We start from the raw sequence: 20,065 nt of genomic DNA, 5'->3' as shown, positions 1-20,065 counted from the left end.
CTATATTCAAGTCCATAATAGTTGGAATGCGTAGGGTGGCTTCTGTACCTAACAAGAAGTCCTAAATGACAGCGTCAGGACCTCCTGTTTTCATGGAGTACAGCCAGCACAAAGATTTCCTTTGCATGCTGCTAAGGCTCTGCTATCTTCACACTATAAGTCAGGCTTATTCCCAGGACACCAAGACACTGCAGGGACACCTAGCACTCAGGATGCTGTGATCGGTGCTGCTGTCTCATAGACACAACAGTGTAGGTTCTCCTGCAGGTCTTTGGGAAAATAATCAAATGCTCAAATGCTCAAATGCTTCACAGGGATTCTCGCAAAGTCCTACCCTACAATGGCATCCCAGCTTGACTCCTTGGACTCCCTTCCTTTCTCCCTGCCCAGCAAGTCCTAGCTACAGCCCCTTGGGATCCTTGTTTTCTGTGTCTCTTATGTTTGCATCAGCACAGCTTGGAAGAGTACTCCAACCTTTTTCTGTTCCCTAGTCTACTGAAAAAGAGGCAGCATAGAGCAATGGTGGGCTCTGGATTAGAATCCAGCACTCTCACTTACCAGCTGCAGAAGGAATTTTGGCAAGTTACTTCTGCTCAGTCTGAAAAGCCATGATGATGAAGTTAGATCAAGTACAGTATCTGGCACACAGTAAGAGCTCAATAATTGTCAGTTTAGGTATTACGGTATTTTCCTAAAATGGAAGATCACTTTCCTTATGGGGTTCCAGAAAAGATTAATGATGAACCTTCTGCCAGCCAGTCAGCACTTTCTTTTCCCCACCTAGCAAGGCATTCTCAGTTCCTCCAAGTCCCCTGAGAACTATCTCACCAGCTCCACTGGCTCACCTCTCTCTCCGTCACCAACTGCTCCTACAACAAAGCATTTAAATCTTCTTTGAATGGCTGCTGCTTATAGCAGTCACAGCAAAGAGCTGCTGAGTCCCTGCCTAAGGCTCTCCAGGTAACTCTAATCATCGTAAATGCACTCTGGTCACAGGCAGATTAATTTTTTACAATGCTTAACTATTTTTATCCGTACAGTATTACAATTACAGGTAAAGATCACTCACTAGAGTTTTGTCCATAAGAGTAATCTCAGTTGGGGACTAAATGATCGCAGGGATTTTTTTTTTTTAAACCACATCTACTTCCAAAGTTATACTTCTTACCTTTTATTTCTTCGTTTGTTTTGGTGTTTAAGAAAGGATCGGATTCTTTTCATCCAATAGAGAAGAGAGCACAGCACCATGCTTTTCCAATGTTTGGGCAAAATACATGCTCCCCCCAGGTTTGGAGCCAGGTCCCATGAAAGTATGCCATCCCTTGTCTTTATCTGACACTCTGGAAAAAGGCACTGGTGCAGGTGAACCTGCTTTTCTTCTTTGTTAAGTCAAACTTTCAATTTTTCTTATCCACTGGAAGGGTATTTCTAAGAAGGTTCATCTTCTTTCCTGCTGTTAATGGTCCTCATGTTGTCTCTACCTCTCACTTTCCTCCCCTGTCTATACTCTCTTCATCCAACAAACACTGACTGAGGGTCTTTTGTGCAGGGGGACACCATGGAGGATGCTACAGCTGATGGGTTCCCAGGGCTTAAAATTAAGTCACACAGATATTACACAACCCATAACCATTGCGAGTGGTTTGAAAGATACGTACAGGGTGATATGGGAGTATACAAGGGGGCACCCAACCCTGTCCTCAGGGTCATGGGAGAAATGCCTTTTAATCTGCAGCCTGGAGCAGGGAGTGGGGGATGGAGACTGAGGAATGGGGGTTGGGTAAGCAGTAACAGACAAAGAAGTGAAGTGAAAGCAAAGAACGTTAGCGGCTAAGATCCTGAGGTGGAAGTTTGTAGAACTGAGAGGCTTTCAGTGCAGGTACCTCAATGCATGACACTTTTTATTTCTTTAGAAGCTGGCACTTCTATTATGATATCTTAGAATCAAGGAAATGTCATAATGAGGCAGGTATAAATTTTTGTGCTGTTTGGAAGGAGCTGGCGAGTAAGTGTAGCAAAGGACCCTGTGAGGGGCAGGAGCTAGAGTAGAGGTCAGGTCCCACCCTCCCTCCAACGAGGGCACCACCCGCCACCTAACAGCACTGCTGCACTATCTCACCTTTGCGGTATTGTCCATTGACTGCCGAGCAGAAGTGCCTTCTTCACATGCTGCAAACCCTGCCTGGTCCCTGTCTGATTCCCTACATCCTCACAATGCCCCAGGACAACTATAATCTTGAGGAAAGGGGAGTGTGTTCCTAGACACCTAATGGAGTAGTGACAGGGAAGCATTTTACACCTGCACTTGGTAGGGAGTGGGGAATGACAGCGCTGGACAAGCTTGAGATCCCACTGGGATGGCTAAGAGTTAGGGACACTGAAGTTTGGACATGTTGAGTAACTTGCCCTAGGTTATGGTGCTGATAGGTGGGAAAACCTGAAGTGGACTCTGTGCCTCCTCAAAGACTCTGTTCTCTATCACTATATACCCAGAAGACATTGTTCTTGCTCTGGAGACATTTACAGGCACCCGGGAGAAAGAGAGATACATGCCTGAGCAGAGTACAGGAGAGAGGGGTAAGGAAAAAGATGGCATTTGAAGACAGGAAACACTGTCCCTATTTGGCCAGTTTCAAGGCCAAGACACTACAGAATAATGCTTGGAGAGCCAGATCCCCTAGAAATTCTAATCACTGCCACAGATAGGCTAGAAGGCATAATACTAGCAGGGGCCAGCAATATGCATTCTGCTGCATGTGCCACAAATATCTTATATATTCCTGAGAAACGCTAATGTCCACATGAGGTAGGGTGAGTGGCTAAACTAGAAATATAAAAACTTGCATGCCAACTCATGAAAATCCCTAGCTTTCCTTCCCCTGCCCAGCTTCCAGATGCTAACACACAGGCTTATTACCACTACCACCCTGCCCCGAACAAGCCGTGGAGTTACTGATATTTTCTCCATCACTGAATTTGGCTGAATCTCCATTGATTCACCCAACAGTAAGGCTATTTGTGAAGGAACTTTCAGTCTGCATTTTAGTGCCCCACACTTAGATAAGAACTAGGCTACATATATTTGCAGAGAGCTTTCAACATGAAAAAGAAAGAAAAATTAACAGAAAAATAAATAAGTTAGTGTTAACAGCACAGACATCATAAAAAAAAAAAAACAAAATAAAAAACTCTCATTATAGTTGATATACTCCGAAAGATAACAGAAAGTATTGCATCCTTGAAACAAGAATAGGCTGCTGTAAAGAAAGAACTCTCAGAAATTTAAAATGAAAGAGTGAAAATAAACAAATATATTTAAGACTAGAAAGATGCATGTTGGAAAAAGAAAACCTCCCAGGAAATAAAACAAAAAGATCTGTAAGAATAATAATATAAAAAAATGTCCTAGAGCTGAAGGATATGCATTTCTTAATCAAAAGAGCTTGCAAAATAGCACAATGAACAAAGAAGACCCACAACACCTTGGAATTTCAGAACACTAGGGGCAAAGAAAGCTTCCCAGATGGAAGTTTGGAAAACCTGGTCATATCAAATCTTCTGAAAACAGAATGGCATCAGACTTTTTAACAACAATAGCAGAAGTCACAAGAAAATGGAGCATAGCCTTCACATTTCTGAGAGAAAATGACTTCCAGCCCAGAATTCTATACCCAGCCAAATGATTATCAAGTGAAAAAGTGGAATCAAGACATTTCAGAGCTACAAGGACTGAGGAAATTTTTCCTCCCTTTCTCGGAAACCTATTGGAGAATGTTTATCATTAAAATGAGAAATTAAGTCAGAAAAAAGGAAGGCATGAGTCTAGGAGAAAGGGGGATATGACAGAGGAAATGGTGAGGGAAAGTCTTAGGAGCCCAGCTGCCCAGCAGGCCTAGAGAGCTACAAGTCCAGATGAAAGAGGATGACAAAGGGTGCAGGGAGAAGGTCTCTCCAAAGTTTGATGGAAACACTGAACATTTAGAATGTAGTAATAATAGGCATTTGAAATATCTGATGAAACACATAGCAGGAAAATTAGTCACAGGTAGAAATGAATAAAAAGACAAAGGGATTTTTTAAATTTAATTAATTAATTAATTAATTAATTTTTTTGTGACCGGTAAGGGGATCGCAACCCTTGGCTTGGTGTCGACCGCACTGCGCTCAGCCAGTGAGCGCACTGGCCATCCCTATATAGGATCCTAACCCGCGGTGAGAGCGCCGCTGCGCTCCCAGCACCGCACTCTTCCGAGTGAGCCACGGGGCCAGCCCCAAAGGGATTTTTTAATCCAGGGAAAATACTACAAAAAAAAAGAAAACACATAATAGCACACTAGTTAATGCAGTAGGGAATACAAATAGATTGTCCTAATAATATAATCACTGTCTAATTAACTAAAAGCTATGAAATAAGTATGCAGCTGTGTTGGTGGAATAGGGAGAAGGCAGGAAGGGCTGGTGTGAAAAGTCCAAAACACCATACCTTAAAGGAAATAAATAAGTAATGTCTAAAATTAACTGAAAAGCAGCAATCTTAACTAGCCAGTGGGAAATCGAGATGCTAAGGAAGTTGAAAATGGTTGCCTCTAGGAAGTGAGGTTAGGGGTTGGAGGTGGTGGTCAGCGCCTGCTTTTTTTCTTTATAAACTTCTTTAGAACTACTTAATTTTTAAAAATCATGTTCATATATTGCTTTGCTATGGCTTTGCTATGAAACCAAGTTAATTAGAAATAGAAAGTGAGGCACAGAGGATTTTTAGGGCAGCAAAACTATTCTGTGTGATACTATAATGGTGAACACATGACATTACGCTTTTGGCAAAACCCATAAAACTGTACAATACAAAGAGGGAACACTAATGTAAAATTAAGTTAATAATAATACATCAACATTGATTCATAATTGCAACAAATGTACCACACTAATGTGACATGTCATTAATAGGAGAAACTATGTGTGATCGTGGGGAGGTTACGGGTACTATCTACGCTTTCTGCTCAATTTCTCTGTAAAACTAAATCTGCTATTTAAAAAAAAAGGGGGAAAGAAAAGAAAATTCTGGAAGAAATAGAAAGTGAGGCATTAAGAGAAGCAAATAACCAGCAGATTCAAGCTCCTGACACCAAGACACATTCAGGCCTAAAGCTATTTCTCTCTTTGTTCATTCTTCCCTGTGCCCAAACCAGAAGGTAAGCACACCTGGAAGCTGCAGCCACTGTGGCAAGTGGATGGGAGAACCTAGAAGCCAGTCTCTACTCCTTAGGTCAGAGTCTAAATCTGGGATGCTGTGGCTGAAGTACACATGATTGCTGGGCACTGGAGAATAATCACTTGGTAAACCCTATTTGAAGTTTGTACATGACTGAGGACACAGTTTTGCAAGAAGGAAACTGATCCCACACATACCACAAGTGATCATCTCTGGATGGAACAGTTTCCAAATAAATCAAGTAGGTTTGCTGAAAGACAGCTGTCTTCACCGTTTTACAAGGCTGAAGTTTAACCCACGGTGAGCAGTTTCCATTTGTAATACAGCTCAGACAGGTGCAAATGGAGCTGCAGAGCTGGGTGGTAGGGAAAAGGCCACTGCAAGTCCTTGAAGCCTCTGTCCCAGGTCCAAGGGACACTCACCCCAGCCCTTGGCTGAGTGTCCTTTCCTCTAGAGGTCAAAGGCATCCATTCGCAACTTCATGATTAGAATTCTACCAGGATCCCATTAACAGGAACAAATTATTACCTCACTAAAACTTAATCTTGTAACATCCCACAAACCATTAAGTATTATGGGTTATCTTCTCTTGTCACAAAAGACAATGAAAACAATATGGGATGTTGTGTGGGGAGCAATGATAGATACTGAAAAACCCAAATGCCATCAAGACTTTATTTACTGCTCACCCACATAATCCCAGCATTATAAAAATGATGAACAATGAATGGAGGGGGAAAAAGACACAGACAAAACTGGAGTCTTAAAGCTCGAGCCCTGCGCCAATAAGTAGTTTGAAAATAGTGTCCGTCAGGATCCATATGTTTTCTGCATGTGTAAGAATACTCTTACACAGGGGGCTTACTTCATAACTGAGATTCTTTTTCATTTAATTCAGTCATATTAGATTATGGGGCTGATTATGATCATATCCACAAATCAGTATTTTAACAGAGTTTCCATGGAAACACTATATGCCCCTGTTTTTTAACTTTTTGGACAAGGCTTTGCCTGTTTAACAACTTGAACAAGTTTGACGAGGACAACATGTTTTGTTTAAGTTACATTAACTGGGGCCAATATTTCCTAATTGCATTACCAGGAGAAACATTCACGGCATTACTTGTACCATGGAAAACCTCCCCTAGTCCAGCGTTCGATTTGCTTTAATCACTGCAGAACAGGAAACATACCAGGATTGCCTTGCCTTATCAAGTTTTAAATGTGTTAACTGGTTTTAAATCTATGAAATAATCTCCCTTATTAAATGACAAAGTTAGTCTTATTAAGAGGATCGGCATTTATGGCTATATCCATTTATTTCTCAAAATGCAAACATACAGATAACTTTAGCTCCCTGCTAGAGAGGTGCGCTCATGGTACATAGACATATGCTCTTTTTTGCACATGGGTTTCAGAAAAGTTCCACAAAAACGGCCCCCTTTCCCCCAAAAGAAGAACCTCAATAATATCAAGCAAAAAATAAATGCAAAAGTGATATCCAGGGGATGAGGACTTTTCATAAAGCACTCTTTCTGTTTGTTTTTTGGCCTTTTTAGGCATTCACAGCCACACAACCAGAGACATTTACTTCTAACAGTCAACAATTTGGGAGTAGCCTCTAGCAAAGGTTTTGAAAATGCTGCACTATATAAAGACATGGGGGAAGGGGGGTTTAGGGACTGATGTCAGAGTTCACCCTGATAGCATATAAAACATAGGGCCCGAAGCTCTGTGAGATGTATGTGTCTGAACTGCTGGTGGAGTTTAATAAAATATCGGTGAGGAATAGTTTAATTTTACAGCATTAGGCACTGAGGCAGTAATTTGAGTGGAGTGAGCTGTATTTTAATACATCAAAGTACGCTACATTACAGGGAAGCTGAATATATTTTTAAAAGACATACATTCCTTATTCAGAATTACTACACTCCGAAACCTTCTTTCCTAAGGAGGATACCTAGACAGTAGGCACGGTTTTTCGAGAGCTACCTTACTTTTAAAACTATACATATATCTCAAAAGTTAGCTAACCCATTTCCAGGCAAATGCTAAAAGGGGGGCGGGGGGGAGGGTTGTGGAGGGAGACTGGAAACTAACATGGTGAGTGTGTGATTCTTTCCTGCCCACAGAAGTTCGTGCTGTCCAGTGGGGTGGCTGTAAGATCCGCACTCCCCCCACATCCACCCCTCTTTTTGAGATGCTTATCTGCTCAGCTCTGAGTCCAGGCATCCTGTCCTCTATACTGTGACCTAGAAGTCCTCTGTGTGAAGGGAGTGGCCATCCACTTCTACTCTCTTGCAGGGCTTGCTCAGTCTTCAGAGTCTGATGCTCTAGAGTGGACATGGCCGAGGGGCTTTGTTCCTGTGGTTGTGCAAACAATTGCCTGGGTGGAGGGGCAGGAGCAGGCCCTGAGAATTCCATACCTCTCCTGCTACTGGTCTACAGATCAAAGGGAGTTCTCTCCTTCCTGCCCAGCGATGAAGAGAGGGTGGGGGGCTGCGGCAGCCGCTTCTGAACAGGAGAGCAGCCATGACAAATGTGTCCGAGATCTGACTGATAGCACTGTTCTGGGGGACGGACCAGATTAGTGCTAACTCTCTGCACAAAATGCCCTGCTTGCCTCTCCTCTGGCCCCAGAACGCTCTCCCCAACCTTGGCCACAGCAGACAGCAGGCTCTCCTCTGTTCCCTGCAGCCCATGCCCCCAGAAACAATGGGCAGTGGAGACCTACAAGGGTGGACGTCTTCCTGAGTAGGGGTGGGTGAATTATTTCAAAGTCTGTTTTGTCTGGGCTAAAGTTCTTTTTTAGGGCCCTTCTTTGGCTTTCCCCCAGATGCAAGGGGAAGGGACTGGGAAGAATAAGATGAGATCAAAGAACATAGTTAAGTCAAATGATTTGTAGTTAAGCAGACATGGTTCAAGTCCCAGCTCTACCACTTACAAACTGTGATTTTGGGCAAGTGACTCCACTTCACCAAGTCTCAGTTTTTTCTTCACTAAGATGTGGAAGATAATAGCTTCTCCCCTGGAATTGTGGAGGAATAACATGACTGTCTCCAGGTAAAGCACCTCATGTCTGAGACCTTCTAAGCGTTCTGTGGGTTTTAGCTGCTGAGATTCAACCCTGAGAATTTAGGGAGTCATGGTGTCAGTAACAGCAAATTGGATTTTTAGACAGAGGACGAGCTAAACAAAGGATGAGCTGCTAAGTAACAGGGCCTCCCCACCTTAAATGCGGAGCTGGCTTCACAGGTTCCTCTGGGCCCCAGTTCACTGCCCAATATGTGTCCCTTTCAGAACAGCTTCCTCTGGACTGGGCACTTCATTTTCTCAGGCCAATGTACATGCTGTGCAGAGAAAGCTTCAGTAAGGTAGCATATACAAGGCTCACCTTGACCGCTGCTTACAGCAAACCCTTGGCAATCACAGGGAGCTCTGATGGAGATCGTCCAACATGCCCAAATTCAAAAACATGAATGCCTATGCCATGCACAACTTTTCTGGAATCATATTTCCAGTGCAAGCTGTGGGTTTCCCATGCAAACACACAGACCACAACTTAACTTCTTTTTCAACATGCCCTAAAATTATGTCTCTCACTTGAAGGCCATTATTAAAAATAAAGAATTAACTTATTTTTACCACTGTAGAAAAATTACCATGTTCATGAAGACAAGGAGAAGACAGCAAGTTTACATCAAGATGTAGAAGCGGGCTCAGTCAGTAGCTTCCTAGGGCATGATTCAAATTCTCCTCCAGCACTTGGCTTTGTATTACTGACTTTAGGGGCACTTAGGTTAGTCAGATTTGCAAATGGCAAAGATCCAATTCGGGAACAGCTATTAGGATTATGTCAGCACGGTCCCTGTGTCTGTCTGATGTGTGTGCCTCGAGCACTGGACTAGAAAGGGTTCTGAGGCCATGGCTGGCCCCTTGGGCTGTGGAGGGAGGCTGCCATGGGCCCACAAAGCAGGGACACAAGCTGCGGGACACAAACCCTCATTTGCCACTTCTGGTCTGCTGGGTGTCACATCCACTCTAACATCCACACAAACTCATAGGAGGGCAAGTTCCGTTTCACCAGAGCAACACCAGCAAGGCTGGTGCTGCCTTGACTGCCCTAGACTCAGGTACTCATGTGGCAAGGACAGCAGCTCCTCCATTCTGCTGCCTTTGGGGCACATGTGAAATGGATTTACCCACTACTGCTAACTGTACATAGATGCTCGGGATTTTGATAAACATGCACTGAGATTTAGTAATGCTTGCAAAGTTGCCATCCTCTCTACCTCCTTTAAGAAGTGTACAGAAGACAGCAACATGCATCTTTCTAGTTATGGTGAGAGGGGAGAGCTGTCAAAGGACACCACCCGTGAGGTGACAGACTTCCCACAGTATATTACAAGGTGCGCTGCAGGGCGCTGATCTCGACCCAAAAGCCAGACGTCGATATTCTCGCAAAAGTGTGTGTGTGTGTGTGTGTGTGAGAGAAGGGAGGGGAGAGAGGAAGAGGAGGGAGAGAGAGAGAGAGAGAGAGAGAGAGAGAGAGAGAGATTTTCAATTTTACTAATAAAATCACTGTGAAAGATGGGCATGAGGGCTCAGCAGCTGGCTTCTTCACCTCTTCTGCAGCATCCACTTACCCCAGTTCTCCCCTCACCCTCTGTGCTGTAACCACAGTGTATCTCTCTCTGACCTCGCAGCCTAACACATGTCATGTCCTTACCTGGAATGGCCCTCGTACCTTCTCTTCTCTGCAGTAAATTCTAGCTCATACTTCAGATTTCAGCCTGGTTATAACATCCATAGAAATGCCTGCCCCAACCTCCCTCGTCAAATTCCCTGCTTCTATTCTCTTATAGTACCATGGACCTCCTCTTCCTACCACTTTTCATGTATTTGTATGGCTGTATAATAAATGTCTGTCTCCTTTTCAGGCTGTAGTGATCGTCTAGACTGTAGGTCCATTTACTTAGCAGTTTCTTATTTTGATGCCCATAATTTCCCCAAACACAGAGCCTAGCAGGTTAGAAACACTCAATAGATGTTTCTTTGATAAAGAAATAATATGCAACAAAGGAGTCCAGAATGAGAATCCATTTAGTACACCTTATTTTTATATAAGGATGTTCTTTTCACCTTCAGGAGAAATTTAAAACACCAATAAAAGTAATGTCAGTCCCTAAGAAGGAAACGCCTACGTTGTTCATTCTCAGGAGAGTCTCAGTAGATCTAACCATCTTAGCTCTTCATCACACACAGCAGCAGTGCACAAGCTGCATTTCCAAATGCTTTCGTGGCAGGAGCAACTCGAGGCCATGGATAGAAACGTATAAACATCAGCTGCAGCAGTGAGAGCGATACACACAGTTTATTTTCTCCTCAGCCCTCATTAGAATCACAAATGAAATGTTGACAACACATGAAGGAGCCTGCTTGTTGAACACAAATGTTTCCACTCCTATCAACGTCGAAACTCTGATAGTCATGCTCCATGATGAAAGCTAAACAGCCCTGGGGAGATGACTACATGCTTTCTCTAACTATGCGAGGATGGGGAAAAGAACCTCCTACTAACTGTCAGCAGGAAAACCTTAAAAAATAACAGCACAAGCACATAGTAGGTGGCCAGAGATGGGAATACTTGAGTTAAGTGAAAGAATGAGAACATTACCATGGCTCCAGAATGGGAAGATGCCCATTATAAACCTGGACGGAGGCTGCATCAGAGTCAAAGCAGAGCCTTGATTTTACTTACAAACATTCCGCATGAAGGTTGTAGTTGCATGACACTAACAACCAACTTTCCTTTGTTTATGGAGCTATTTTGATGACAAGCAGAGATATGCAGAGCACAGATTTACCGGGACTGAAATTGATTCTAGGCAAACACACATACACACATGCTTTATAATCCCAAAAGATGGTGAACTCTGTCCACAGGCAAAACACTCCTTTGCATTTAACTCACTTGTTTTTGTTCAAACGGATTAGTTCAAATAGATACAATCTAAGTAATTGCCTAGTTGATACACATCATACAGGCACAATCATAGAGAAGATACTAGCTAATGTATATTACTATGTGCAAAGGTATTTTTTTGCTAAGATTCTTCCACTAAAAAAATTATTTAACCCTCCCTGCAAATCTGTGAGTTGGGTTCCTTATACAGATGATAATTTGAAAATCAGAGAAGTTAAATAACTCATTCAAGTTCACACAGCGCCTAAATGTTGGAGGCAGCATTTGAGCCTAGATGGTTTCACTCCAGATTCCATGTTTTTAACAAGGACATTGTTCTAAAATGAGGTGGTAGGACAGATGAAGCTGGAATAATAAAAGTTATTCCAGTATTTCAGTGGTTCAGGATGTGTAGTTGGTGGGTTACAATGTAAGTCCTGCTTGAGACGATTGTGTTTTCTATAACATTTTAAAACTACATGTATCAAAGAGCTAATACAGAACAAATCTTAAAGAGAAAAGGTAAAACACAGACTTATTAGTGCATCACAACATACATACACTAAGCTATAACTTAAAAATATGAAACATACATTGTATCTATTACAGAAACTGGACTAACATGTTATAATAAAAGTACAAAAGCAAATAAAAATTCACCAAGAGGAGCCACGCAAAATGCTCATTTTATGTGTAACATGAGTAAACAATCAAACATGAGCATGAATTTGATTCCAATTTATATTGTCGGGGCAGGGACAAAAGTAGTCAATCAAAAGATCTAAGTAAAACAACTTGTCAGTGTGAGGCTCTGGCCCGGTTTCCTAAACTGCCATGTTTCTCGATCTCTTTGTTTCTTTCATTAGCTTTATGTCAACCAGCATCTGTCTATGTTTACTTCACTAGCCGCATGAGCTCACTAATTACCTTTAATCATACTTATCTGAAATACATCTTTATCTTCATGTAAGTACTCTGTGCAGGAAAACCAAGTGCTGGAAGGAGCAGGTTAGGAAGATATTGGAATGGAAGGTCCGTATTTCCTTTAACCCTGAGGGTACAGGGAGGATGGGCCCCAAAATGCATCTAGGTCTGCCTCTGCTACCATCTAAAGTTCTCCAACAAGGACTTCTGAGATTTGGTTCTCTTGAAGTTGGACAGTGTCAAGGAAGTCCTACCTCATTCAAGTGAAATCACGTGCAGTCTTCTAACAAGTTCAAGGTGATGAGAAGACTAGCATCAACTTTGACATGATAAATATGATCCCTAAATAGTACCCCACAAACTGGTAGGCTCTTTGAAGGCTAAGGGCCAGCATGCTATGTCTTCTGTAGTCTTTCTTTGTAGCGTCTAACTCAGTCTCAGGCCCTGTGGACAAGTGGATGCTGAAAAGCAGTCTCAAAGATTTTGGCCACTAGCTTTCTTAGTTTTAGGGAGGTTGGAGTCAAACATTTCATACCCACCAATTCACTAATTTTATCAGACAACTCAAGGCCTGCTGAAGAGAGTTTAAGCTCTATAGCTATTTATATGAATTAAACTGAATTACTCCAGGTATTCCTCGAACCTCCATTTGTACTTTATAGAAAGGGCAAGAAAAAACAGGGGATGAACATATCTTTTCCACCCTGTCACTAGAGAAACCATGTGGCAGCCTTGATCCTCCACTTGATGGTTCACAAGAACAGAGAGGAGGGCACAGCCTCAAGATGGAAGAAGCCTGGATCCCCAAATGACTGCATGGAAACCAGCCCCCGGTCAACCTGAACTAGACTATGATAAGGGCAGCTGTGTGCTAAGCCATTGAGATTTGGAGGTTTACTTTTTATAATAGCTAGCATGACTTTTTCTAATACAAATCCTTAGTGATATCTGGCCCAGTGTAAGCACTAAATAAATTATTGATAGGATTGTCATTTTAAAATACATTCCTAGTTCTCTTGCTATACGACTTACAGGATAATAATTCCAAAAGAGAGAGGTCCAAAGAGGGAGAAAGGAAAGAAGGAAGGAAGGAAGGGAGGGAGGGAGGAAGGAAGGAAAAAATAATACTGAAGATTTTTATAAATAGCTCTTTTTAATATTGAAGCCTTTTAAATAAAATTTACATGTGGGTGCCACTTGGTCATCCACAACTACTAGAGAAATATTTTCAGTATTATCTACATGCCTCGAAATGCCAAATTTCCTCCATGACCAAATGAAATTTATGCCTGGATCTGTGGTGCCAAGGGCTTCCTCCCCACGATCCTGGGCTGCAGCTGTCACTAGATCTGGCTGCCTTTCCCGGCGTCAGATCTCCATAGCATGTGCTTTGCCTGGGGAGCCTGCTGGCAGGGATGGAGGAACACTTTGCCATGATTTTACCAAAGTAGATGCTAAAACTGAGAGAAATGCTCATATTCATTGTATGGTCTCATCACATGCAGAGACCCCTTGACACAGAAAGATAGATATTATCTTTGGGGCTAATCCTCTCGGACAGAGGAGGAGAACAGTATGCATGCTATATTTACACATATCAATCAGCTAGTCACTAGAGGATAAGCTCTTCTCCTTTGTAGCTTTTTAATTACGGATATAACATGTTTGTTGCAGCGAGCTGAATATGCAGAGGTATAAACAGAAAAATAAATTTTCCTCTCTTCTTCTTAAATTGGCCCCTCGCTCCAAGTATTACTGGTTTGGTGATTGCCTTTCCCCACTCAGTCCATCTTCAGACAAAACAACAGACATTTGTAGGTTAATTCCTCCACCTTTAACTTTTTCTCCCCCCCCCTCGACATGAATGGAATTATACAATATATGAGGGTACTTCAAAAAGTTCACAGAAAGATATATATTACCTTTATGTTACCTTTTATATAAGGATGTTCTTTTCACCTTCAGGAGAAATTTAAAACACCAATAAAAGAAATGCTAGTCCCTAAGAAGGAAACGCCTACGTTGTTCATTCTCAGGAGAGTCTCAGTAGATCTAACCATCTTAGCTCTTCATCACACACAGCAGCAGTGCACAAGCTGCATTTCCAAATGCTTTCGTGGCAGCAGCAACTCGAGTTTTACCTTTCAATACTGTTTTCCACAAACTTTTTGAAGTACCCTCATATTTCCTATTCAAATTACTTTATTTCACTTAATTTATTATAAATATCTTCCCAGATGGGTCTATTTAGTACTAACTTACTCTTTTTAAATAGCTGTATAATATTGGCTGGGAGAAAGACCTAGAACATTCTGGATTTCCAGACACCATCAATTTAAGGGTTAATAATTGTTGATTTTTTTTAGAGGAAAGTGAAATGTCAAACAGACCAATTTATATTAGGAAACATTCTGACTTAAAATAAGCAAAAGAGTATGTCTTAGAAGCTAGGAAATTCTTGAAATGTTCAAGGGTATATCTGAAGCTAGTTCCCATGTGGAAAACTGGGGTCCTGCTAGGTCTCGGTGCCAGGAGCCCCTCACAAGTAATGGCTTTGGCCTGCACTGACACTGGGCCTCTCTCCTGGGTTACATTTTTGCAAGCACAGTTGTCTTGCCACCTCTGGATCTGGCTCAACAAGGAAGGGAGGGAGAGAGAGAAGGTGCTGCCATCATTAGCGTGCAGATCACACACCCGCCCTTTGTTCCCCTGGCTGAGGTCAGATGGAATAAATCAATCAGCTTTTGCATCCCAAGTCCTTCAGTGTGTCTGGGAGCCTTTCAGTCCGTGTGTGTGCTGTCTATCTTTTAATCACCAGTTAGAGTCAGCAGGAGCACAAATGAACCGAGGAAACTCTTTCAGCAGTAAGCCACGGCTCCCAGAAACCCTTCACCTGTGGGGGCTCTCTGAATGTTCTCAGGGTATCTGCATTTTAGGTGAGAGCAGCCAGCTTGGACTCTTTGAGGTCCAAGAACACACTGCTAATAGGAGATACCCTTGTTTTCACTTGCTCCACCAGACTTGTGCTATGCACTTCACAAATATTATTGATCTTCCCCATCCCCTAGGCAGTAAGTATTGTCTACATTCTACAGATAGGAAGCTGAGGCTCAGAGAGCCTTTGATTTGCCCAAGACCACACAGCTTTAGAGTCTAAGCAGCATGAAAGTGTACTTCCTCATTTAGCCACACTGTTGGAACTGGAGGTATCCTTGACTGCTAGCAGTTCCCTACAGATGTCCTGGTCTCCCATGCCCAATTGTGCTGTCAGTGGATTTATCTGTCTGTCCAAGCCACCCTAAAGTTGTGTTTTATGTGCAGTGCCTTTCAAGTGTGCTCATGCTTCCTGATCAGAAAGACAGAATTGTGGACATAAGAGGAACCTAGCGATCATCCTATCACCCCCTCATTTTATATATGAGGAGACAGGATAGTGGATATGTCTGGCTGGATGGTGGGAGTTGGGGGTGGGTGGCAGGGGGTGTGGTGAAGTAGCGATAGCAATGGTTACAGGATAGAATAGAGTAGGGTTTGCAAACCACAGCCCATGGGCTGATCCAGTCTTCCATGTGTTTTCATAAAGTATGTTTTACTGGAGCAGAGGCACACCCATTCGTTCATTACTGTCCTTGACTATTTTTGCACTACAACAGCAGAGTGAAGTAGTTGCAACAGAGACTGTATGGCTTTCAATGTCTGAAATATTTACTACCTGGCTCTTCACAAAAAAATGTTTTCTAACCCATGGGAAAGAGAGAGGCACATGGGTAGATGTAAGAACTTTCTAGTTCTTAGAGAAAGCGTTACGTTCACAGATGTTTGTTACATTATGATGAATTGACTGAGTGCTACACATGGGCCACTGATACTCATGTATCATCAAGAAAGGATTGCTATTAAATTGTTAAATTCTGTGTACCTAAAAACTAGATAGGACAAGGGAAGGAGGAAAAGAGGGAAGGAGGAACAGAAGGAAGGAAGAAAGAAAGGAAAGAAGGAAGCAAGGAACCATTTAGCCCTTATTAAGATTTAAATGGCTCTTTGTCACCTGACCTACTTCATCACCTACACTTGACTTCCCTATTGAATCTGCAATGCTCAAAAAATGTTGGAGAGAAGGACAAAAGATGGCTGGGTAAAGTAGACTTTTAGGAATGAGTTTACTAGGTTCTGTGAAGTGGGAAGGGGCTTAGCCAAAGGGGAAAGGGTCTCCAAAGAACAGGCAATTGAAAATAGTCAGAATTCAATTTGTCATCTTCCACTCATAAGGGGTCTCTTCCCTCTGTACCACCATAGTGGCATGAGGGGCAATGCTTCATGGCCATTCCTCAGGACCTCCCTTCTACTGCCAAGGCAAGGTTGCCCTTCCTTCTGAGCAGCAAGGAAGCCCTGGAAGGCATTCTCATGGGGAGCTGTGACCATGGATGAAGACGCTCTGGGCCACGACAGGCATTACTGCCCTGTTAGAGACAGGGCTCTGGGTAGGCAATCGCTTGCTGGGAGACCTGGAGCTGGTGATGGTGGAGCTGAGATTCAAATCGAGAGCTGCCTGATTCCAGAGCCCACACTTGACTGCTCAACTATGCTGCTGGGGCCAGGGATTCCACCTCATGCTGCCTCCATAAAAGCAAGGTTTTTACCTTACGCATAATTGCCGTCAGTGTGCGGGACATATTGGCTCACTGCAGAAGGGCAGCTTCAGGCATTGAACCGCCACCTCCCAAATGGCAGGGGATTTGCACATTCAAAGACCTGGTTCCAGTCCCTGGCGGGAAAGTTCCCAGCAGCTTCAATTAGAGAACAGTCACAGTTCATTGATGCCTGATGCTCACATGGGGTGGCTTTATTGTTTTATATGTGAAAAATGAGGAAAGGGCCAGAACCTCAGCATCAGGGAGACGATGAAAGATGGTGAAGTATTTCCAAAGTCACGCTAACCAAAAAGGGAAATTCAACAGGGAGGGTGGGGGTGGGGAGCGAGCAGCTGAGAAGTATTTGTGGCACCAGGGAGAAGAGGTTGTGTCCACTAAAGGAAACCATGGCTATGAATTTCAGAACATCAAGACCCTGTCAACACAGCTAATCCCCACGGATGCTGGCTGAATAAGGCTGCCATGACCAAGGAAGAGCACTGTGGAAACCGTGTCAGCCTCCAGCAGGACAATTTGTCCTCATATTACACACTCTGCTGGTTCTGTTGCTAGACCCCCAGACTGAGGATCTGCATTGAGTATCCCCCAACCCGAGGAGGGTTGACACAGCGTAGTTAATAAGTCAACAGAATTCAGAAGCCACGACCGGATTAAGAAGGCAGTTTTATTTTGGTGCCCTGGACTTCAAGCAGATTAAATAATCAAAAAGGCCGAGCCACCGGGGTCATGTTTGAATGCTACAGCTGTTCACCGAGGTTTGACAGACATTCTTTATGTGGCTCGTTGTCTGAATGGGAAAGGCAGGGATGATCTCGGGGAGGCCGACACTTTGAGAAAGAAGAAAGGGCACAATCAAAAGATCCTCTTATGGAAAAAGATCCCAGCCAGATGGAGACAAGAAGAAGGGCTGCTTAAATAAGTGGTCTCCTGAAAGCGACAACTGTTTTCTTGCATTGAAGAAAAGCACAGGCAGAATTCAGAAAAAGTGAATGAAAAGCCAAGCTCCAAGTTTGCCATGCCCTTGGTTTGTTGATCTGCAAATTAATAAAGGTGGGCGACACATTCAGTGAAGACGCCTGTGGGGACTCAGCCATGGAAGGTGAGCCATGATTAATTCTGCCACCCTGTAGGAAAGCTCTCATCTGAAAGAGGGAAGTGACCCCTCAGAAAGGTGTCTGTGGGAAATCTGTTCTCAAGTCACCTGTCTTAAAAGACTGGATGGATGTAAAAGATGTCTCTGAGTGGGAAGATTTAGGTTTGCGTCATGCTGGGTGCAGAGGAGTGGGTGGAGACCAGTGTTTGCAGCCATGATGTGAATGTGCGGTTGGTGTGTCACGGGCCATTGCTTCGAAAACATGGTGCTTGGGGTTGAGCTCAGATATTATTAGTCCCTTTCGGGGAAGGGTAGAACTGAAGAAATAATGAACAAATTGGTGACAACCTCAGAAAGACAAACCTTTCATTAATAGATTAGTGGATTATCTGGAGAACATGTTCTCTGGCTTAAGAATTGATTTCCTGCAACCCAGGAATGTCTGAGCACCATAGCAAAAGTGAGGGGTGTCGGTTCATTTCTGACAGGAAGACGTTTTGGCTTAGAGAGGAGTCTTTTAGATTATTTGTAGAATTATAGAAAGGAAAACAAGGGCTTTGCTCTTCTGTATTTTGGGAACGGGAAGGGGACTATGATGTGCTGCATCCCTTGAACTAAATTAAACTGAGCAGAATCTCCTTCAGAAGGTTCTCCAAACACCTTCCTTGTTGCCCTAAAGCACTGTGAGCTCGGTAGAGAATGCGAGGAATGAAGGAGAACAGGCTCGGGGCAATGGACAGCCACACTGTGTTTCTAGTTAAGGCTCCAACAAATAAACAAACAAACAAAACCTCTTTCAAGAGCTTTCATTACAAGTAGATAACTATTTTGAGTTTTGAATATTACCACGTGGCCTTGTGAATTCTTCTACACTTTGACAAAATGCCTTTGACAGATGTTTGCCTTATTTTGAAATTCAAGTCTTGGGAAAAAAGAAGGGAGTGATATAGCTACTTTGGAGAATGATCTAGCAGAATCTAAGAAAATGTAAACTCAGCATCCTCTCTGAGCCCTACAAGGAGACGACTCTAGATTCCAGACCCTCTCCTACTTCCTGTATAGCCAAGGAGCTCCGGCACAAGGGTGCTCTTTGCAGCATTGTTTGTAACGAAGAAAAAAACTGCAGAAATTCAAATGCACCTCAGTAAGGGGGTGGATAAATATTAAATTGAGCACAGTGTCAATATGGAATACTCTACAGCAGTTAAAAGGAATGAATTAGCTTTCTGTAAATGAATAGAGAAAATTACAGAATGAGACATGATGATGATTACATTTATATGGATTTTTTTTTTTTTTTGACCGGTAAGGTGATCGCAACCCTTGGCATGGTGTCGTCCGCACAATGCTCAGCCAGTGAGCACACCGGCCATCCCTATGTAGGATCCGAACCCACGGCCTCGGCGCTACCAGCGCCGCACTCTCCCGAGTGAGCCATGGGGCCGGCCCCATTTATATGGATTTTTAAAAACCACTCTGCAAAACAGTGTGTGTTTTGTGAAAAAGTATTTGACAGGCAGTGGAGCACAGTGGATAAAAACCCTGACAGACTCTGGAGGCAGACTAGCTGGAGTCAAATCACAGCTCTACTACTTACTATCTGTGTGATCTTGGCAAGTGATTTAGCTTCTCTCTTCCTCAGTTTCCTCATCTTTAACATGGGAATAATAATATAACCATATTTACAAGATTATGAGAATTAATATATATAAAACAGAATGGTGCCTGGCTCAAAATGTATGCTGTCTGGTTATTTGCCATTGTCGTTGTTATTAACTATTGTTTTTGAAAGGTCTAGAAGGATACATGAGTAATAGTGGGGGGAAGGGAAGCTCATGTTGGAAAATATTACTTGGGCGCTAATCAATGGAAGTTCAACTGCACCAGTAATGCTTTGCTTCTTTGAGCTAAAAGAAAAAAGATGAAGGAGTATGATAACTCATGAACGACTGGTAGAACTTTTATAGGAACATGGATGTTTATTACATTATTCTTAATGCTTTTTTGTATGTTTAAAGCCTCTTGAGTAAAAAAGGAACAGAGAATCATCATTCATGGAATTACACCTACAAAGGTGGATGTCAATATGAGGAATGCTTTAGACCTACCCTATCCAATATGGTAACCACTAGCCACATGTGGCTATTTAAATTAATTAAAATGAAATGCAAATGAAAATTCAGTTGCTGGGCTGTGGTAGTCATCTTTTAAGAGCTCAGTAG

At 42.8% G+C, this 20,065-nt stretch overlaps 1 protein-coding gene across 2 annotated transcripts in view; it reads right to left on the bottom strand.

Annotated features, from left to right (window-relative positions):
* Positions 1-20,065, bottom strand: part of CACNA2D3 (calcium voltage-gated channel auxiliary subunit alpha2delta 3) — an 828,419-nt gene that overhangs the window by 124,416 nt on the left and 683,938 nt on the right. The gene's annotated exons all lie outside the window — the stretch shown is intronic.

This window comes from Cynocephalus volans, chromosome 11 (genome assembly GCF_027409185.1).
Source record: "Cynocephalus volans isolate mCynVol1 chromosome 11, mCynVol1.pri, whole genome shotgun sequence".
Lineage (NCBI taxonomy): Eukaryota > Metazoa > Chordata > Mammalia > Dermoptera > Cynocephalidae > Cynocephalus > Cynocephalus volans.
Note: the sequence above shows the minus strand (reverse complement) of the source record. Positions and strands in the feature narration are given on the sequence as shown.